Consider the following 24,142-nt stretch of genomic DNA (forward strand, 5'->3'; position numbering starts at 1 on the left):
TTTAATTAATAGGATTTAAATAAAATGTAATACGCCAAATGAAATTTAAGATTTCTAACCAAATGCAACTCTTAGTTTTGAGCTCTTTCTCCTGTTGAATTTGATAAATAAATGTTTTTAAGATCCTTTCGTTTTGGATTAAAGCTCGTTAACAACTCATCTGATGAATGCATTTACGTAATACATCATTTGATAAGTATTATTTTATGCAACAAAATACTATAGACAGTTTTTTTATATTACGTTATATTAGATATGTTTGACCTTGGTAATAATTTTTGAGGTTAAATATCTCAAATCGTATCCTCTGATTTAAAAAAACCTTCATTGGATATATATAAAACTAATGTCTCACTTTAGAAAAAATAATTAGAGTTGTAAATCTGTAGTTTTGGGATATATGATCAGTTTATTTTGGTCCCATTGGTTATTTTGGCATTTAAACCCCATTCAAGTATAATATTCACAGATCTGTTTCAGAATAATGGGGCATTTGACATAGGAAATATTATTCTAATTGCATTTAAAAAATATCAAAAGAGTAAATTGTCCATAGAATGAACAATATAATAAACCTATTCATATAAGTAATTTTGACGCCGTATTGATAATTTTTGTGGCCAAGCCCTCCCTGCACCCCAATAATGAAGCTAGCAGTGCCTTTGCGTCTAAGTATGTTCTTATGAAACAATAAGCTTATTTATACATATTATAGAATATGTCTAACTCATTATTCAGATATACATACATACATAATCAAAAACTAATTATTTAACTAATTAAGTGTATTTGTTCAATATCAGTACAGCATGAAAGCTTATTCAACAAGAAGTCTCGAGAAGAAATACATCGGAAATGACGTATTTATTTGTTCTAAAACAAGAATATATCCATATTAATTTGTGAGCATACAGATAAAACAATTAGTCTGTTGTATATCTAGACAAGATATTCCAAGAATAATATTTAATAAGTAATGAATCCTAAGTATTTCTTAGGGTGTGAGTTTTTTTGTGGTCGGCAGTCTGAACTTTGTTTTATAATTATTTTATAAAGTTGTCATCATCATTCTATATGTAAAGGGTGGTTCAGATAAATTGGGAAAATCTTTGAAGGCTTATAACGAAGGAACAAGATGGGGGTAGAACAATAATTGTTTTATTCTTAGAAAGCTAAATTTAATCAAATTCAATTATTCAACTTGAGATCCCCCGCTCTTGATAACCTCGGCCCCATGGTGCCAGAATCCAGCATTGTCATTGTAAGTGTAATGAACTTCTTAAGAGCCTTCACAGATGAATGCACATGCCTCATATTTGACCCACCATCAGAGATATAAATCGAATGGGTTCAGGTCCAGACTATTTGCTGGCCGAAAATCCGGGTTCCTAAAATATAGACATTTTGTGGCCAAGACATCCTGCACTTTTTTTTACTTGTGTACGGGTGTACTGTCTTGCTGAAAGATGTAATTTCTTCCTGGAGCTACTCCTCTATCCATCCAGGGAATGTAAAAGTGCAAAACCAGAACCAACACAATGAAAAAACTGGATCTGCACGAGGTAACCCAGGCCTGCCAAAGTTTCCAGGTGTATGAGATTTGGCTGCTGTCAAATTCACGAGCAAGGTCAACGACGTTCACTTTGTCTCTTCTGCCTTCAATGGCTCCTTTAACTGCCTCCACTAATCTCTTGATCCGGACCTTGTGGAAATTTTTGGTCTGCCTCTCACAGTCAGCTGGTACACAGTACAATGGTTAATATCAGCTATCTGTTATATCATTTTAGGGGGCGAAAATGAATTACTGCAATAAAGAAGAGAACCTTCCACATTCCAAATAGCTTAGTGCAGGGAAAATATTATAAATATATTCAAATACTTAAATGTTTTTAAGCAATATACACCAGAAATTTCAAACCAAATCACAAAAGAGAATTCTTCTTTTTCATAGACCACAAAAAACGAAACAATCGGTTTTATCACTAAATTGCGTTTCTTTTCCCCAGAAAAATATAATCCCTACTATATTTTATATTTACTAAAAATGATTTTATTTCTTTGAAAAATTGCATACTTTATTTTATCAGAGAAATAATTTATCTCATATTGTATTTGGAGAAAATGTAATATCAGTCGTAAAAACTAAAAAAAGTATTCAATGGATCTACGAGTCTAGGAACTTGTGTTTTTACAATTATTCAACCCTCAGTTTCGACATAAATGTATCATTTTTTTGAAGATTTTTTTTATAATTTTTTGATGGAGAGGAAAAAATAGTTAAATTTTATATAAATTTATAAGAACATTTAAATATTATTATTTTTATTTCTTATGTTAGAGTGTTATAATCTGAAATATTAGTGAATGTGTCCTTTATGGGCTCCCAAAACCGTTAAATCTAGGAGACTGAAATATTGTATGAGTGTCTCTTTTGAACTTACTCAAGCTAAGATGGGGGTGAAATTTTTTTGGGTTTTTATTCTATAACCAAAACACAAAAATTGTTTTTTGAGCTCAAGGAAACGAGATAGGGGCTTGTCTTGAAATCAAAACTGACTGGCGTCTCAAAAAAAAAAGAAACTATACGTACAAAAACGTTTTATAAATTTCAACAAATCCAAAAAAACTTGAAGGCGGAAAAAAAAAGTTAGTTAAATTACACTTCGTTTTTTTAGGTGCAAAAAAAATGATTTTCAATGAAATATTACATTCGTAGATAAAATAAAGTTTGTAGAAATTTGTATGGATATTCATTTCCATATAAATTTGGCAGATAAAAATTGATATTTAACAGAAATATTTGTTCTTTTCTAAAAAAGAAAAAATTTTCTTTTTTTTTCTTTCATTTTTACATTAAACGTCAATTTTCAAATTTTTAAGATCAAATTCCACAAAATGGTGCATTTTAAACATACAATCGTTATTCACACATCATTTTTCTAAGAGTAACTTACATTTTCGGAACATTTTGTTATTTGTTTTTTGAAATATTTGCAAAAATGAACCAGTTATCAAGGGTTATTTTATGAACAAAATATTTTCCAAAACTTTTTAATTAAGGCACGTACAAAAAAAAATCTTTACAAATGCCAATAAATGCTATAGATAAATTGTTTACAAAAGTAGTACAAAGTAATTTAAAAATAATTATTATGGATTTTGATTGGAGAATTTTTCGACAAAAAAAAAAGAACTTCCATTCTGGCCATGTTGTCGTTAAAAAATGTATATTTATAAAGACAAAACTAATAATACATCATTATAACGCAACCTCCATCAAAACACTAAATTAGCTTTCACTTATTCAACTATTTTACGGGGAGCGGTCCCATACGTATTGGGCAAGACTGAGGGATAGCGGTAGTTGTTCATAAAAATCCTTTTTTTTATAAAGAACACAATCTATTAAGAATATCTTTTGCGTTTGAAGGCAGTAACCATTATTTAGATAGTAAATGTTATCAGTGAATTTGTTTAAAAGGAAAAAATTATTCATCATTATAGCAAATAGTGATATAGTGTTTAGCAAAGTTTTAAGGGAGCAAAGCAGATTTTTTTTATACTTGAAGAAAAAATTAAGCTATGATATTTTCTATGTTGGGCTAGGTAATTCTGGGAATTTTCTTATACTTTAAATATGGAGTATGGGGTATTCAGTATGATGGTCAAATATAATGTACCATTTTTTGTTTAGTAATATTAATGAATTCCAAGCACCAAACTTAAAGACTATCCTATAAAAATAAGACCCTTTTATTTGATTTTAACTAGGAGCTTAACAACTTCGTTTTTGTACCAATATGATAAAAGTCGTCATGTCTGTTGTGACAAGGGCTTTGTTTAATCCAAACAAACAATGAAAAACTACTACTTTTCATTGCAAATAAGGTTTTTTTTACGAAGTAATAATGTTAATATGTGTTTGTTTATAAATAAACATTCGGCAAATAAAACGACATTAATCTTTATAGAAGCAGGGAGGAGCCCAATAATATTTTTAAAATATATTTTAGTAAATGTTTTCATTTTCTTTACGCAGTAAATATTTGCCAGAGCATTCTTTTAAAATGTGTGAGGTTAAAATTTGGAATTTCAATTATGAATGGTGCAGAAGCGTTGCCTTTGGATATGAAAATAATCGGTAGAAAATTCTATTGATCTACAAATTCATTTTTAAGTGGCACATTTTCTTCAAAGTTTTTGAAAATTGATAATTTTTCCAGATTTTGAATATCTTTGGCGGATAAGGCAAATACTTTTTTAATACTTTCTAATGTATAGTTGAAGTGATAATTTACTTTCAAAAATTAAATTTCATCAAACTCATTCATAGAATTCTTATATAAATTTAGCAAAATATATAATTCGGATAAATTAAATCTAGTACCTAGTATGTAATAAATTTCATACAAAGAGGAGTTTTATTTTCATATTTTCAATAACTTCAAAAATTTAAAAGTGTCCTGATACATTAAGTTTTACAAATTATAGGTGTGTCTCATTTTGAATTTTGTTATCGGTCTAATGATAGGACGGATATACATTTTTTAGACGTTAATATTCGAGTAAATTTCGATTACCAAAAATGAAACGGATACTTTTCTCATATTTTATGAGCATAATACCCAAATATTCATGTTACTAATAAGAGGAGATCAAAAATGAAACACACCGTTTGCTGTTTTAATGGTTGCTCGGACATTTTTGTTTGATCTAAAACAAAAAACAAATTTTAGCTTTTTATCAGCTCTTTCGAATGGTCCAAGTAAAAAATTGTCATATTTTTAGAACATGGGCTAGACATCCTCGAAGTGAATTCTAATTTTTGAGTCTTCAAACTGTACATTTTCTTAATATTATTATTTCTTACTCCTAACAAACATTCGAATATAAATGCAAGCATTGCATCACTTACAGTAAAACAATAAAGGTATTTCAAATTAATGTTGAAAAAATGTTTTATTGAACGGATAACTTTGAACTTTAAAATTAAAGACTAAGTATTTTATCATTTTGTAAAGAAATTGTGATAGATATTAAAGTTCAACGGGAGTTTGGCAATTTAAAGTTTGACAAGTTATGTAAAGTTTCTTATATCATCTGATGGATGGTAAACTCAACTTAAATTGGATTTTTTGTTCTTTTTTTCTGCTTTTTCCTATATCAATTAGGTTTGGGACTTTTGTACATTAACTATAAGCAATCTATGTTCCGTTTAATAAAATTAAACGAAGCAGAATGGGCGTGACTTTATTGTAGAGCTAAGATACTCAAGTTTTCTAGGAAATACAGACAACCGCCATCATACGATGGAGTAGTAAGGAACGTGCATTTGACGTAAAAGATAAATATTGCTCAATAAATGGTTTGACAGAATATTTTACAAAATTTAACTAATTTTCCAATTTTGCACCTGAGTTTTTATTCGTCAGATTTTTGATAGTCAGTGGATTTCTTCAATTTCTAATATAAAAAAAAACTATTTTTTTTAATTCATTGTGAAAATTTGAAAATCCTTTCAACCCAAATAACTCCACACATAATGATGTAATTAGATCCTGTATTATGCATTGATTCTAAATTGGCGCATTTAGCTCGAATTGGGTGATTAGATCCGGATTTATTCATAAAAAAATCAACATTTTAAAGATCTTTGCTAAATGGTGAATCCCCAATTATCAAATCAACTAATCATACTACACAATTAAATAAGCTACATTTCAAGTTCAATTATGCATATTTTTGTATGATATAACCATTCCTCTAAAATCTCTTAATGGAAACAAATTTAAAAAGTAGCAAACAAATAACAGAGTACTAAAATACCGAGGCTCAGAATATGGACAATGAGAGACGTAACCTATGTGATATGATTTTTAAAGCTGTGTAAACAAAACTTTAAATGTGTACTATCATTATGAAACAAAAATAGAACTTTTTAAGTTATCAAACTTTTTATTGTCTTTTGGAAAAGGGAGTTATGCCGCCGCCCCATGCATAACAAAATATATCACTTGTGTCATATTTCAGTTTACACGGAAGATTGTTCTTCAGACTATATAAATCACGAGTTTGTGAAGACATTATAACAAAATTAAGTTGATTTATAGTGAATTATAACTGCAATATACATTTTTATTCACAATAGTCTCCCTCAAAACTCAATGACAGTCTTTAAACTCTTCCCGAAGGTCTCTAAAACCTTAGGGATGTAGTCTTCAGACAAGTCAGCCCATGCAGCCTTCATATCATGCTCCAAAGATCTCACAGGCACGTGACACTTAAGCCAGTCAGACCATTGCCTGAATGGAATAACAAAATGATTAAGATCGAGGGAGCTGGGAGCCAAAATGTTCTTTGACACATTCAAAAGACGCTTGGCTCTTAACAACCACTTGCCCTTTGTGGTACTCATTATCAGATCTGTCTTCCTCCTTGCTCATGATGTCACTCTCAAGTCATCTTTAATGGTCCTTCAGAGTGTAACATTGCTCATTTTCATCTTCTTGGCCATTATTGCGAATCGTCCTCAATGGATCTTTAGCCCAGCAGTTTTTGACAAGCATAATCATTAATCATTCCCTTTTTCTAAATATTCGTTTACGACCTATCCTATACTTTCTGGTGAATGTTTCTTTGGTTTCAAATCGCTTTTTAATGCATTACACGGACGTCCAGTCATTGGCAATCTCAGCCGGGGTCTTCTGGCCCGTGAACATTTCCAGTAGCATAATCATTTTTATTTTAAGATTGATAAAATATGTATAATTAAAAACAATTGCAGATGATTATATAACGCAATCTCACATTTGTAAATATTTCTATCAAAGTTCGAGCTGTAAGCATTTTTTTAATGTTCCTTTAATTGGTTAGATGGAGTTGCACTGATTAAGTTTAAATAAACTAACCTAGGAATCTTGGGTGAAGTCCATATACTTAAGTATATTTCTTGCACTAGGAATCAAATGTGCGCGAACCTTCGCACATGTAGTTCAAAAGAATAATTTCTTTTGAGGGCTTTGTCCATGAGCTATGGTGAATCCACAGCATTTCTTTAAGTGTAAACTTAAATATGACATATGAGATAGAATATTCAAAATAAAGAATATATGAAAGTTAAATGTGTTTGGAGAAAGTTAAGAGCACAACTAAAAGTAATGTATTTACCTATCCATTAGACAAAGTAGTTTGTTTTTCCTCAAACCGTTTTTGTAAAAATAAACATTCAATTTTATTTCTAAAAATAATTAGAATTGAATTAGCTTTCACTCAGGATAAAAGTATAATTTAATTTGATAAAAAAGAAGTGTATTAAACTGTTACATATGTTTTTAATGTTAAAATGATTACTTTTTCTCAGAAATGTTAATGTAATATTTAAAAAAAAAACATATTTGATATTAAAATGTTATTTTTGGAGAGGATATGTTATAGCTTTCAAAGTATTTTTGGGGCCCTCAAAATGAGGAATAATGTCAAACTATAAAATTACTTAAAATAATATTTTATATTTCATTTCATCAATTCGAGATTGAAAAAACTAATGACGGTTTTGCAATTTATGTACTTTCTGACTATTAGTTGCAGTTTACAATGTGTACCTGCAAATCTTGAACGGATTTTACAAAACTCAACTTTATCAAGACTTTCTAAAAGTACAAGTAGTATTTTTATTTTGAATTATTTCATTAATGCTTTAAATAACTCCAAAATTTAGTAAAACTCATCGTTATCTCAGACACCAATTTTTACAAGAATAATACTTGATATGAAAGAAGCATGAAGTAACACATTTGCTTAAGGTAAACTTTTTCACCCCTTATTTTAGGTATCAACTAAATAGGAATTAATGAGTCTGGGAGGAAAATTGGAATGAAAACTTTTTATAAGGAATGTTTCCCTTTTTAATTTGTAATATGGTGCCACCATTTTTTTTTTTTTTTTTTTTTTTTTTTTTTTTTTTTTTGTATTTTTCTTCTTAAAATAAATTTATTACTTATAGTCAATCAATATGGATTTGTTTTATGAGTTCTTCACAAAAACTACAATAATCACGATAAACAAGAAAAATTTGAAGCAAGCTTTTTACAATACATCAAATTTTACCGTATATAAATATATATATATATATATATGTGGGGACAAAAAATATGTTTGAAAAAAAGTAAATTCATGTAATAACGGATATTGTATTTGAATTTCTTCATGTGAAATATTCTACAATTGGATATTATATAGATTAGGATGTCCCTTACAAATCAATGTTTACTATTACCCCAACTTCATTTAGTTTCCTTCATAAACAAAATATTTATTAATTCCATCAATTTTTAGTGGTGGCACTCATTTTTCCTTTTCTTTTCGAAAGCATATTAGGCATATCTTTATTCTTAATGATAACAAAAATTTAACTTAATAAGATAGAATCACTAAACATATCTAAAACAAAAAACAAGCCAAAACAATACCAAAAATCTTTCTTTTTCTTTATTTGTGAGCCATCATCTTTAATAATTACCTCAATACGGGGCCTAAATCCCTTGCAGACCTTTACTATATAGTCAGACTTTAGCTTGGTCCACTTCGTCTTGGTGGAAGCCCCTCTAGAGAATGGGCACTCCTGTGAGGAATGGCACACAGCCTCTCCTCCAGACACGTCTAGATAGAGCAGTAGAAAGGATATACGTCTGTAGAAAAGGGCGGCCACATGTTAAGGTCCGAAATTTCAGGTAGTCTTAGCGGCACAATGCCACGGAGCTCCATCTTGAGTGAAAATAAAGTTGTCCCCGAACTAATCGCTGGGTAAAGGTAGCACTTGCATATCCAGAAGTTCAATTTAAGCATCTGCATTGAGCCGCTCTTTCCAGTACACAAAAATGGGAAGACAGACTGCACCAGTGCTAGCCACAAGACCATGGTTGCAGTGAATAAGTCCCTGGGACGATAAACAATGTTACGGCTGCTTAGAAGGTTCTTTGATGCCCATAACAAATTTTACCACTTTGTTGCTCCGTTTTACTTTTTTTTTAAATTGAGTCGAAATTTCGAAATCACATTAGGAAACTTGTGTCATAAAATCTATTTTCCACCGAGTTTGAAGACAATCGACGAATAAATTTCTGATTTATTAAAGTTTAAATTAAGTGTGAACCACAAGATGAGATCACCCTGTATTTTTTTAAGAAGGGGCTTCTTTGTTATAAAACTTCAAGCCTTTACTACTTCTTTAGTTTCAATATTTAATTCTATTTAGAGGATCAATTAGATTGTTTAGCAGTTATTGTATTAATATCCACAAAACAAATCATTATTTGGTGCACTTTTCTATTAAAATTTACATTTATTCTCCTTTTCATAACATATGTAGATACGTACTCAAATATCGATACACTTACAATTTTAGTCAAAGTTTATGATGTTTAGATTTTCAAGTTAGGCATTGGTTTTTAAGTGCAATATAAGAGCCACCCTAATATTTATTTAAATATTCATACTATAAAGAGAAAGGAACGACATACATAGGTCTTTCACAAAATTACATTTATTAACCACAATGCGTTGCTCCCATAAACAAAACAAAAAAAAAGCCATGAAGAAAGTACTTTTGTACATTATTCCTTGATAGGTAATATATCACATCATGTAGGCAAAGTTGTAGGGATTTGATACATATGATGTATGTATTCCATTTAATATTCGTGAATTAATTTTTTTTTTTTAACTCTTAACCTCCCCTTCATTATGAAACAACAATAATTTACTGGGGTTTCAAAAACCTAGTAAAAAAAAGTATTTCTACAGTTTGCAACAAATAAGAAAATAGCACATGTTAGCTTGAACAGATATATCCTTGAGGTGATATCTTTTTACCCACACAAGATCTCACTCTTTATGATGCCACAGATGACGTCACGGTATCATTTTAAGTCATTTTACCTTATACTGTATATAGTATTTCCTTTCCATCACAGAATCTACTTTGTTCATTAATTTAAAAGGTTAAATTGGTCTTGGAGATGGCTTGAACATGCAGATCTAATAACCATTTTGATACACATAAAAAATGGTTGATATACAGACTATGAACATCCTGTATTTTTACAAACAAGTCTCATGCAGACCCTAAAGAGGAAATTGTTATTTTTGCCCAAAAGAGTTCGAAGCCTCGTCTAATCTATTTTACAAATTCTAAAAGATACTCCGATCATTAAAATGGTTGAGGAAGGGATTTGGATAACCTTGGATGTAAGACTGAGTCCCTCAGACTGACTCATTGTAACATTCTAACATTATAAGTATAGGTGGAAGATTGAGTAGCTTATCTCATAAGTTCAAAACTCAAATAATTGCCTGAATACAACGCCTAAACCCCTTGAAGACATGGACTATGTACTTTTAGTCAGACTCGAGCTTGATCCACTCCTTTTTGATGGAAGATTCTAGAGACTGACCACTCCTGTGAAGACCTTTTAATTCCTGGAGATGATGCTAGGATCCAAAATACAACAGCAAAGATGTGGGACACACGTGGAGGAATTACAAATCCTCGGGAAGATGGAAGATCTTACTTTGTGGATGTAGAAGGAAAGAAAATGTAATTGACGCTTCATAAAAATGTATCAACCAGAATGTCCTTAAACACGACTTACATAATATCAGTATTAAATAATTATCCAACAGTGTTGTAGGTATATGAATGTTTTGTGAAGTGCAAAGGTGAAAATGCAGAGTGGAATGGCCATGTTAAAAATAACAAAAAACGAAAATCAACATAGTAACCCTAACAATTTGAAAAGAGTTTTGGAGGAGAGAAAGAATCATTATTATGGCGTTTCATTAGATCAGCAGCTAAATTCAGCTGTGACGAGAGAGGAAGGAGAAAGGATATAAACCAGAACATTTCCTAGTATTACTCCAATGTCAATCCCTAATTATACTCTGAGTCCAACAAGGACTTACAATTATAACTCCTCATCAAATCCTCAGAGTTACGCTCCGTCTTTTATAAGCACGCGAATGTTCAATCAAGTATTGAATATATTTAGGAAAGGATGTTTACTTCTCAGGAATTAAATAATAATGACAACTACTAAGGAAAATAAAATTCGTTCTTTATACTACCAATTACAAATTAACGGGCCAGCTAAAAGACATACCAAATTTACATGTATGGTTAATTGTATTAATATTATATGTTAGTAATGTTAATATATTATGATATTTGTCGTCTTGGGGGAGAGATTTAAGGTGATCACATAAAAGATGTATGTATATAATATTGGAATGTACCTTTGTATAGATTATATTTGTATTAGTATCAATAGAATCGTCTATCAATAGAAACGTCGTCGTAAGTTGATAACTCAACCAGACGTATTTTTCTATCAACAAAAATGGAAAAGCAGACTCCACAATACTCAAGATCTCGGTTCTGGCTGGATTTGTTGTATTGAAGGCATGTTGCACTGAAGTTGAAACTTTGTTTGGATGTTCAGTTGTGAAGTAGCGGTTCCTCTACTTATTCATAGTGGTATCAACGGTGAATATTTATTCATCAGAGAAGGGAAAACTTCTTCTGAATTTTTCTTTGCCTTGAGAAAATTTAGAATCTTCTTTGTTCTTTCCAAACGTCTCAGCTTCCTCTTGTCTATAAGAAGTCATATTTTCCTCCTCCGTGATTTTGCACCAATGTCATTCGGGTTTGAAAATAATAAAATGTGTACCACTAAATAAAATCAACCCTGGACATGTGTTCTTCTTTTAAAAAATAATTGGTATTTCCATAGACCCCAGAAAAGTCACAGAGGATTAATAAAACACAATATTCGGGTTTTTTTAGATGTACAAACTATAGAAAAAATATATAATTAATTAACATATTAAAACGGCATCACAAGGGTATAAGAATTGCATACCCAAGCCACCCATCACTAAAAAAACGTCTGTTTGAAAGTAAAAAGATTCATCAACTTTATAAATATTTTTTTAAATGTTCATTAAATTAGTCGGACGGAGTTGCATTGATTAAGTTTAAGTAAATATCATTGCATTATAGTAACTCCTTCTGACTGCGCAATTGTCTTTCAAGTCCATAAAGATAATAAATGTAATTATATTTTTATAGGAGTGACCGTGAATCAAAACTACGTAGATCGAGTTCCAAATCTCCTGGGTGTATTGTCCACTGTGCTACGTCGCTCCAACATCCCTTTCAACACTAGAACGGAGGTAATATAACATTGTTTTTATGTTCTTTTTGTATTCAAAAAAAATTAACATGTTTTTTCGCAATACAAAAAAGTAAATTTACTTCAAATATATTTAAAATGATTTAATGAACGTTTCAAATTTCCTTGTATTAAACAAAAGACAATCTCCCTTAAGTATCTAAAGTTGATATCAAAAATGATGTCACCAATGATTCAAAACTGTTCTAGCTAAGAAAAACAAAGGATATTTGAGTATGTTCTCATTAATATATATGGTTATAATACAAGTTTTACCTGATTGTTAAACATCTAAAGAATGAACTTCGATATATTTGTGTACATGTTTGAACTAGTAAAAATTATTGGCTGCTAAAGAATATCCGACCGTGTCCACAGAATTATATTATATTATTTTATTTTTAATTTTCTCAAATTTTTTGGAAAAAATTAAGTTCCAAATTTTAACAGAAAATTAAATCCTTTACAGTTATATATGTAGTCTACAAAATAAGTGTCACTAGTAGTCAGTAAAATATAATTCTTTTTTGGAAGGTTTTCGGCTTGAACATTAGATACTATGTTAGGACAAAGTCATAATGGTATCAAAAAAGATGCCATGGTAGTTCTAATGTTAAAATGTACCAATTTTCGGGTAAAAAAAATATTATACAAACTCATTTTTTAGTTTATTGTGCTTTAGATGTACATTATTATCAATAAAATTAATATAGCATATGCATCAGGTGCAAACTAAAAATTTATACACATATACGATTCAAAATTCTAAGGATGTTGGTGTATTTAAAAGTGATGAGGGCTACAGAGTTCTTAATTCTTGCGGGTCACATTCCAAATGAGATTTGAAGGCCAATTAGAGTGTTCAAGAAGACTCTGTGTAACGTTGAAGAAAGATGGAAACATTGAATGGAAGAATCTTAGTGGCAGAGATCTCATTATCGATATCCTGAAGAACATCTTTGATATAAACCAAGTCAAGTCTATGCGCAATCATCCTAAAGATTTAAGAGTATCTCACTATAGTCAACAAAACAACTTCCCTCAGGGCAGAAATGTAATTTTCAACAGAATGAAAATCATGCCCTTGATCACCTAATCATTCTTGGCTAAATATACGAATTACAAGGAAGTGACCGTCCTATCGCTCAGATACAAATCCTCTTGATTATTTCTTCTGGCTGCATATTAAAATGAAGGTATGTAGATAACGTCACGCAGGTGCAGAGCAAATGTAGGCAGCTGTTGGTCAGACCTAGGTTGAAATGGATATGGATTACATCTTTAAATCATGTGTCTCTTTCCGTTCCGGTTGGGGAAAAAGTAATTTGGTATTTTTCGCTTTATTTCAATGCTTTATAAGAAATGTTATAGTCATTCCGTTCAAGCCACATATACCCTGTTCTGATTGATAACATACTGCCTACGAGAATCCAACTTCATTATGCCCTTCTTGCAGAAGCCCTTGTTGTCAAAAAACTCTGACAAGTAATTTTCGGAGGCTTCTATCGATGCCATATTTGCACACTCAAGCACGTTGGTCATAGCCAGGAACAAGTGGAAGTCACTTGATGCCAGGCTTGGAATGTAAAGTAGATCCATAAGAGCTTCCTATCGAGCTCCCGGAGCTTCTGGCGCGTCATCAAAGATGTTTGTGGCCCGGCATTGTCTTGATGATGTCTTGTTGCCTTCCATTCACCAATGTTGTTGGTTAATTCTGTTCGATCGCCAGCTTGAAAAGGTCGAGTTCTTCACAGTAGAGGGCAGAATTGAGCAGGAAGGAATTTGCTCGAACCACTGTTGTGCAATATGAGCCAAAATACTATCGGCCTAGTAAGCATTGCAAATTTACTTTATCGCTTTCCATGTGTTTTTCCTTTTGAGGCAGTAAAAATGTGAACAATGGCGAATTTCTTCATTATATACCTCCATACTCGATGCAGGATAATTCACTACTGAGCTGGCCAAGCACAATACTGTCTAAAAGAGTTTGTAGTATACACTCACACATTTACAACGATTTATCGTTTGATTTGATAATGTAACCCAGAATATACCTGAAGAAAATAAATATTGTCACCAATAGGAGAAAATAGTCGTTTGGTATATTTGTATGTTCATAAGAAAGAAAAGAGAGAAGAAAAAGCTACGCAATATGTTCTTTTGTCTATGTATGTGAGACTGGGATTTTTTTTCCCCGTGTGTATTTTTAACATATACATATACACCTCATTTAACATTCCATACAAGATATTCAAGAGATTAATATATCTATGTACATTGTACATACATCTAGGTGAAGCCGAGGATGAAAATCATTTTATTATCCTCTTTCTTTCCTCTTTGTAATACGCTAAATATGACAGTTTAATCAATGTATATGTCATTATAAACCATTTCAACATATGAAAAAATTTAGATAATGATGAAGCATTTGGAACATGTATTGTTTTTCAGTTCATTTAATAGACACATTGCTTCATTTTATTATACTTTGGAAACATTAAACATTCGGCAGGATCATTAATTACATTGAGATACGTAATTGTTTCATACAGCAGCATAGAGGCTTCCACACGATTATATTATTTCTTTTGGGTGAAGGCTTGGTTTTTGGGTATTTTTTGCAAAAATGAAAATATTAAATTTATTGGAAAAAAAAGTTCAAAACTATAGCTATTCATAGAAAATATATATTTTTTAAAAATATATTTCAACTACCTATTGGTATTCATAGAAAATAATTTTTTTAGGAAAAAATTTGAAATATTAAATTTTTTCAAAATAAAATTCTAAAGTCCACAGCTTCTTACCAAAATATATATTTTTTAATTTTTTTCTAAAATCCACAACTGTTTACAAAAAGTATTTCAAAAATTTAACCACAAGATCTATAGAAATTCACAATATACAATTTTTTGGAAAAAAATTTCAACCAACAAATTTCTTGGAATAATAATTCAAATATTATATATTTTTAGAAAAAATCAAAAGTCCTAACTTTGAGGAGGGTTACAGGCCCTGAAACCCTACCTCTGCGTACGCGTCTGCAGTATGGAAACATCTTTAACATTCTATCAAGCAAAATCCAGTTTTAAAAATCTATAAGGAAGTTCTTTCATTTTCTAAAATTTAACATCTTACCTGTGACAATACATAATTTTCATCGAACTTAATGTTCTCTATTGTTACCTATACGGGAGCTCAGCATCCACCTTTTGGATAACACAGCTAAAGGGGGTTTCCACATTTAACATGTGTGTACACCTACAGAGTGAGGAATCAAAATTTGCAGTTGTAGGACTCAATTTTTAAAAAACTGTAATTTTTATGGAATGAAGAAAAGGCAACTTAAAAAATATTATTGTTATCTTAAATACTATATTTTTTATTCACTATGTATCCTTCACATGCAATAACAGTCTGTATACGCCAGCAAAATGATATGAAGGTCTTGGCAAGTAAGGGGTGTCCATAGCTGGCATTATAGCAGTTCGGAGCAAATCCAAATTTGGACAAAAGATGCGGCAAATATTCTTCTCTAAGACATCCCAAACTGGAAGAAGTGCTGGAGCCAGTGCTGGAGGAGGGCTACATGGAGGTAGGTCAGAAGTTTTGTTGCTTCTTGGCTGTATGGACCTATAAAGGACTTGTTGAAAGTGTCGGGAGTCTGGATGAGAGATACAACGGACTGTACAGTTTTCTCGGTACTGACACCGTTGCAGAAGCCCATCTTAAGGGGTGGGCTCTGTTGTGGCGTGTCCGGTAGGCCTTGAACTCCATGTATGCCTAGATGGAATAGTCAAGAGGGATTAGGTCTGAGCTCTGCAGTGGCCAAAATCCAGATGCTCCTTATTGTTGGAGCACCCAGAGATAATTGCCAACGATGGATTTGATCCAATGGAGAGCTTTGGTGTCCAGAGTTTTGACGTACTCATCAGCTTTCAGCCTGTATCCTAAAGGGAACCGCACGGTATTAATGGCCTTCCCGTTGAATTTAACCAGGCCTAACATCATCAATGAAGCAGTTATTTGGTGTTGGAGACATATCGGTGCTCCTCTGCTACATATCTACACACGCAATCAGAGTGAGTCCACACGTTCCCTTAAGGTGGTTCAAGATCTCTTTTGTACGCTCCATTCTGCTCTTATATCAAAATATCCCGTAAAATAAGCCATGTTGACTTTCCTCCTTCCTCTTTTAGAGCCCTGGATACTGCCGATGTAGATATGTTCATATTTTTGGCCATGTCAGCAATTGAGTAAATAGCATTTTCTTACATGCCAACTTCAAGCTGTTGACGGACTCAGAGGGTTTCCTGCCTGCTCTTGGAGAGTGCCTGAGGTCCTAATCGACCTTCAACTGCATGTATGTACTGTAAATCGTCTTTTTCGAGGCTACAGTCTTCTTCAGATTCCCTTCCAGGACAATCCCACGTGGAGGAGCGCTTGATATCCCAATACTCTTCTCGTACTGTGTGCTCATGGTGGCAACTTCGACAATGTTTTTTTGTTAGCAATTGACAGCCTCAACATTGTTCATAGAGAAATTGTAAAAAAAATTCTTTATCTTTCAAAATTTACATAATAGGGATGAGTAAATAATACAAGTTGGCCCAGTATAGGACATAATTAATATTATTTTTGGCCTTTTATAGATATAAGACTGCAATCTTATATACATCCTTATTTAAGTATGTAAATGATGTATTTTTCCTGGTTTTCAACAAGTCAAATTAAGTCATTTAAAAATATTTATGCATCGATTTAAAAAACCTGTAATATTAGTTTCGAAAGCAATTTAAGCTACTAATTATATTAAGTAATATAAATACTGAAAAGAAGTATATATTTTTTTATTAATAACTTAAAGGTAATACCAAAAAATACACGTACACTGTGTATAGGTTTACTCGTGCTTCATACTTTCTCTTACTATTTCGAAATTGGATACAGTGGGAAGTTATAATAAGATTATCCCAACCTTTTTTAGAAAAAAAAATAACTGGATGAGGTTGGGATTTTGTGTCTCATGGAGTATTCGGTAAAGGGAGGAAAGGGACTAAGATTAGATCCATGGACTGTGGAATGTGCTCCAAAAATAAAATTTTTAGCGGGTTACATAATAAGATGTAATTTCTCCAGGACTCATCCCTCAGTTCTCGTATCGACTCCAAGTCCCTCTCTCACAAATGCTCCTGGAGAGACAAACTCACAGTTTTCTACAGATAATGACAATATATATTTTAAAGTGCTAACTATTCCAAGTAATTCAAAAGAGTCGGGATCCCACTCCGTATAAGATATAATTTGCGTGTATAATATAGATTGCTAAACTATAACTGAACTTTTTGAGCTAGTTAACCCCTTCCCTCTCAAAAGAAAGATGCAATTCACGTCCTTTGTATGAATCATACAAGTCAACCAACCTTTAATTCTAGTAGTACTTGACGTGTTGATGACGAATCTATAATAATTTTTTTCGAATCGTATTTCGAGAATTTTTTAGTGAAAAACTTTTGGAGTTTTTAACCCTTTACTCTTACAAATTAAATTGTAATCGATATTGCAGCTGAAATAAACCTTCTAGAACAGTGGTTACCAACCTGAGGACCTCCACATTAAATAAGGTTGCGGTACCATTATCATTACGAGACAAATTTTGCCAAATTATTTGATTTTTGGCTTTATTCAGCTTAAGTTACCAGCTTCCTTTCTTTTTTTCAATTAGTGGCTATATTTTTGGAAAGAATAGTAAGAATACCCTGGGAATGGTGGTCCAGGCTCTTTGGTGGGAACTAAAAGGTTTTTATAAGAGGAATTTCTTAACTCAAAGGCATCAACTGTTCTATATATAGCCCACTTAATGACCACAAACATGGTAGCCGGGTGATTTTCTTCTCTGATGAAGAATTTTACGGAAAGTAGAGTTATTTCAAGAATGAATAATCTATAATTCATAATTTCAATAAATGGGAGGTCCTTGTCAAAAAAAAAATAATAATAATAACTGTATGTATAAGTTATTTTAAGAATTGGGGTCGTTTATTGATTGCATGTTCTAAAATAGTCGCTACAATTAAAAAGGTGGAGAACCACTTTTCTGGCACCAAATACTCTGTAGTAAATGAAATTTCAAAAATTTATGCTGAAAGTAAATTCTTTTGAAGTAAAAACAATGGAAATCCTGAGGTGGTATTCGTTTTCAAACAAAACCCTTTAAAATGGAAGTTTCTTTAAAATTCAAATTACATTTTTCTCAAGATTGAATGATTAATTATGAAGTATAAGAACGCATTTGAAATCACTATAAAATGTAGCAATTTATAATTGTTTATATTAGTTATGCTCTTATATTTTATTTCATATAGCTGGTAAAAATCCTTTAAAAAAATTAAAAATGGAAATTTTCATAAAGCATATTTGAAAACAAAAAAAAATTAATTAAAGTTTCGTGATTAACATGACAATTGCTATTTTTTTATTATTTTTTAGTTAGCTTTTGTTATCAATGGGTTGAATATATAATCTGTCTGTGTAGCAAAGGGTTACACGGCGTTGCTCGGACAAAGGAGGAGAGGGAAATCACATTGACAATAGTCAGTTTACCCTATCAATAGAATCCTTAAGTGCTGGCAATCATTATAATATTGGACCTGTATAATATAAATATGAATTATTATGACCTTTTTTTTAAACTGTGCCTTAAACTTCGAATAACATACCACCATATCTGGATGAAAATGTGAAGTCCATTTTTAATTTTTGTCAAAAAATTGCCAAATCAGAGTAATCAAAGAAAAATACAAAAAATGTTTTGAACAAGTTTTGTAAAAAATTATTTAATATGCTTATTTTCATGGTAAAGAAGAATAAAAATTCATCAATATTTTTTTTCGTAACTGCAAAATCAAAAATTTATGAAGAATTAAAAAATTCCCCTTATAATTGGTTCATTTGTGCAAATATTTCAAAAGTTATGTAATAAATATTTAGAAATTGAAAATACTATTTTGTTCAAAATGCATTGTTTTGTGGCATTTCTTTTTAAAAAATAAAAATTGACGTTTGAAAAAAAGTAAGAAAAATTGAAAAAAATTTCAAAATTATTTTGAAAAATGATGGATATTTCAGTTAAACATCAACTTTATATTAGTGAATTTTATATACAAACGAATTTTGAGATAAATTTCTACTAACTTTATTTAATCTCAGAATCCAATATTATAATGGAAATACTTTTTTTTTTAACCTGAAAAAAAAAAAAAAACTCCCCGATTTCTTATTTTGGCCATAATTTTTTTGTTTTGAATAAATTTCGAAATTTATTTTATTCATGAAGTTATTTTTTGAGATACCAGTCATTTTTTGATTTTTAACTCAATATACCCGTATAAAAACAATTTTTTGTGTTTTGGGTATATAATAAGCCCTCTTATATGACTCCTTGAAAAATCGGCACTCCCGTCTGAACCCAGCCAGTATAAAAAGAGGCACCCATACAAAAATTCAGCCTTATAGGCTCAACGGTGTGGCCACCTACAAAGGATACACACAAACTCTATTATATAGGTCTATACAGATTTCTTCATTCTTGAAGATTGATCAATCATATTTCCCACAATCTTAATAAAACAATCAAACTTTATAGCTATGTGAACTATTGATTTTTTTTCACATGAAACTCTTTGTACAGCATACTGAAAGAATGCTTAAACATCTATGCATATTTTGAATCCTTACGAAATCAAAATAACAAAATCTTGATTGTAATAACATCAATGGAGATATTATTTGAACATGAATACAATAAGATGTTTGTACTATGTATACAAAAATTTGATACTATTTTTATTCGGGAAAATATTATTGGATTTTCTTCAACAAGAATCTTTTTACATAAAATAATTTAAGAATAATAAGATATTGAACATACATCTATGTATCGAATTACATTATTTAAAAAAAAAGAAGGGGAATAGCGTTCACAAATTTTCACGTCATAAAAAGTGGAGGATTGATTGTTTAACATTTTTCAAACCATCAGATATATAATTCTATATGTAGGAGCACAATGTACCCACTCTTTGGATATTTTTTATATGGCCATGACTGATTTTGATAATTCTTAGTGAGGCTGCTAATTCTAACAAACTAACTAAATCTGAAATTTTAGACTTACACGAGACCTTGGCCTAGTTTAGGAATCCATCAAATTTTAGCCCTTTTCGAAGGATCTAAAACTTCAGGGGGGCATACCTCCGTTTTTGGTTTCAAAAAAGTTTGTTTAAAAATACTTACAAGTTAATAAAGTTAATTTTCATTAAAAAATAATATTTATTCAAAAAATAGAATGCAAACATTATTGTGAAGTATTACAAATGCTTCAAGTTTGATTTAGCCAGTTTTTTGTTAGAGGTTTAACATATATACTCATGCACTACAACTATTCAAAAAATTAGAGTCGGATCTTAATGAAATCACCTTCATTTAGGCCTAAAATTGAAAAGGGTCTTTTTTTACCCTAATAGTAAATCCCTTATTGAGGTTTTTTCCCCGTTATAACGAAGGTTCATTTTTTGATATTTATTGATAACTTTTTAATCCAGGATGTTTCTCAGCGTTGTCATTAGTATTTCAAAAATGATTTTTTAAGAAGGAAGACTACAAAACTTTTGAACTCCATATTTAATTATATTAGTACGGGATAACAATTGGATCACGAATCTGTAATTATCTTTTTCGTATTTTTTGAATAATGTCGTGAGACAAGTTTTTGAGTAAGAAAAAAATGAGTAACCAATACAATTAACTTTGTTCTTTGCAAAATTGTTAACACAGTTCAAATATGTGCTTGTATTGCATATGCAATCATCCAATCATGAGAAAATGCCATTTAATGGTTAAGAAACCCCCATATTTGAAGGGTTTTGTTTTCAATAGTTTTACGCAAAAAAACAGTTATTTGAAGAGGGCATTAGATTGACCATTACTGCCCAACCTCCCTAAAAATTATTTGAAATTATAAATATTTCAATATGAAATTCCTTCTAACTCAAATAAGATTATTCAAGACTTTTATTCAATTTTCACCCCCGCATATGCGCACTTTTTTTGAGGATGGCTTGGGCATATCAGGGACATGTTTCATATTTTGACTTTGTAATCTTTATTGTTACTCAACCACTATTCATCTTCATCAATCATTTTTTTATTCTCTAATTTTATTAAGATTACAAAAAAAATGTTGATTTTGTGTTGTAGGCTTCAAAACACTATGAATAAATCACATTTGTAACAACTATAATAACTTCTATTTTGAATTGGTTGCTTTTTTTTTGTACACATTTGACAAACAATTTATGTCACCCTTGAAGTACATCAAATAATACCCGTAGAGTTCTTTGTTTCCCCTCTAGTGAGGTTAAGTCCGGTAATGTGCTCCTGATAAAATCTGTTTGACTGTTTTGTTCATTTTTCGATGATGTTTAGTTTATTGATTTTGTTATAGAGTTTCCATGCTTGAACCATCATTAAATTTAGGAACCAATTGTATAAGAACACATGGTTTCCTCCTTTGCCCTGGAGTCTGTAAGTTCACTGATCTAACAGGGTAAAGCCCTAGAAAATTTGATTGTACAAATATAGTTGCAGAATCCTTTCAAGTGTTTACCGCTAAATCATAGTGTATATACTAGGCTTGTTTGAAAAGTCCGTGCAAAGTCTGAGACACTATCGGAGCGGATCGAGGTTATGTTAAGTTAGTTCATCTCTGGAAGGAACACATATCTACTTTTAGCCAGATTGGTATAATTCTTTCTATTTGGCATTCGTTTGAATCGAGGAAGTGGAGTAATTTTTTTTTAAATGGACGGAAAATAAATTCCTGTGTTAATTAAACATGACTTTATTAAAGACAAAATCCCTCAAGAGACTAAAAATAAGCTTGATAAACATTTTGGAGGCTCTACACTTTCGATTAGAAGAGTTTATAAGTCGTTTCAAAATTGTCTGAGTGGTGGGTTGGGCACAAGTGATGCTGAACGATCTGGACGCCCTGTTGAGGTTACTACTCGATAAACTACTAATTGATCAAATCTATGATATTGTGATGAATGACTAAAGAGTGAAGTTGCGTGAGGTTGCTAGTGCTGAAGGCATCTCGAGTTGAATCCCTATTTTTCTTAGCACTACTAACTAAACGTAATCACGATACATGCCAGTTGTGCCACATCTCAGACTTTGCACAACTTTTCGAACGACCCCCGTACATGGTTTTTATATATCCCTCCTTCATTTCGGATAGTACTGATTTTCTGGGTCAACCCAGACCTTCAAGTCTGTTCCTTCTCATAGTCACAGGAAGACCAATTCCCTTTTTGCTAATTTATTCACTAGGTCCGAGAAAGTAAATAAATTAGAATACTACAGTGAATTTCTTATTATGACTACCCACACGTACTTTAAAGAACGTAAGAATTCTTACATACTTTTTGAGCTGGAAAAATAGCTTATACTGCCGTAAATATTATTTTAGTCCAATGTAGATTAGTTGTTGTACATAAAATTAGAGCCAACTTTATAAGTATAAAACTCAATTTACTAACCAAGATTTGTAGACCAACAATTATTTAGCAATATGATTTGTTACAATGAACAATAACGAATATTATAGAATCACTACTACGGAAATTAGAGCGTACAAAGTAATGCCTAAAATCAAAGTACATCATATTAGGCAATTAAGATAATCTGAAACTTTTTAAATGATTTAGGAGATAAACAGTACATAATTAAAAAATGTATTTTTTGTACGTTCCTCAAAGTACTTCAGGTAGTAATGGATTAACACCTGTATAGGCAAATTGTTCTGCCATACATGCTAATACAGTCTGAACAGACAGGTGGTCAAAATTTATGGAAACAAAGTTTGTTTTGACACAGTTTTGTTATTGTATCATCATTGGTTTTTGCTTTATTTTTACAAATTTACATCGAAATTCTTTATTTCTTACTTAATACCCTCGTGCATGCGTTAAGCTCAACTTTTCAAACTATTGGAATTGCTATTATTAAAATAAATTTTCATTTTCTGCTTTCTTTTTTATTTTAAATTCATTTAGTGTAATTTAGAGGGTGATAAATATTAATGGACTTCCATAATAGGGCAGCTGCAATAAAATTAAAATTACATTTACTTAATGTTGTTGGAAAATCTAAGCAAGAATGGCCATTATTAGAGTTTCAAAACAAATGCGACTTTTACCTAGAGTTGCTTCATTCTTCTTATTAATATCTTTTTACCCCTCCAAGTTGTCGCAATTTATGATAGCACAAATGACACACTTTAAGATTTTTTTCTTTCCGCAGAATTCACCTTGCTAATTTAAATAATAGAGTAAATTCGTTAAGGCTTTAGATTTTATCAATCTCGACGCCCCTTGTGACAAAAAGTTTGCATTAATTTATGTGTTTTAATATAATGAAAGTAATCAAATATTTACTTCAACAATTATTCTAACTGGTGTTACTTTTCTTTTATCTTGCAAAGTTATGGTCGATTATGCATTTTTACATTTAGTGTTAACTTAACCTTTGATCTAACTTCTAAAAAATTAATGACCTCTTACTGTGATCTAATATAATTTTCTATCAAGATACAACAAAATCAATCTGTAACTTTTGCCATCCTGGCGACCAAAAAACAAACAAACTGATTCAAAAACTTCGGTGGCTCAGGTAAAAAGGAACAAAATCAGTTGGGAGACGTAATGCAATTCTATCAAACTATTGAAATAATGGGTTGGAGAAAAAGTAATTTCGTACTTTAATTCCATGCTTTATAAGAAGGGTTACAATAATCCAATTTAAGGCAAGCATGCCTCGTTCAGTTCCATAACTTGTTGCAAAGTAGACGC

At 31.1% G+C, this 24,142-nt stretch overlaps 1 protein-coding gene across 5 annotated transcripts in view; it reads left to right on the forward strand.

Annotated features, from left to right (window-relative positions):
* Window positions 1-24,142, forward strand: part of LOC121121834 (neuronal calcium sensor 1) — a 202,557-nt gene that overhangs the window by 45,967 nt on the left and 132,448 nt on the right. For 4 of the 5 annotated variants that reach the window (XM_040716826.2, XM_040716829.2, XM_040716827.2 and 1 more), the window contains exon 2: window positions 12,125-12,228. The exons of the other annotated variant lie outside the window; for it this stretch is intronic. The gene's annotated coding sequence lies outside the window, so the exon portion shown is untranslated. The remainder of the gene's footprint in view (window positions 1-12,124; window positions 12,229-24,142) is intronic. 5 annotated transcript variants of the gene reach the window in all.

Source organism: Lepeophtheirus salmonis, chromosome 7 (genome assembly GCF_016086655.4).
Source record: "Lepeophtheirus salmonis chromosome 7, UVic_Lsal_1.4, whole genome shotgun sequence".
Classification (NCBI taxonomy): Eukaryota; Metazoa; Arthropoda; class Copepoda; order Siphonostomatoida; family Caligidae; genus Lepeophtheirus; species Lepeophtheirus salmonis.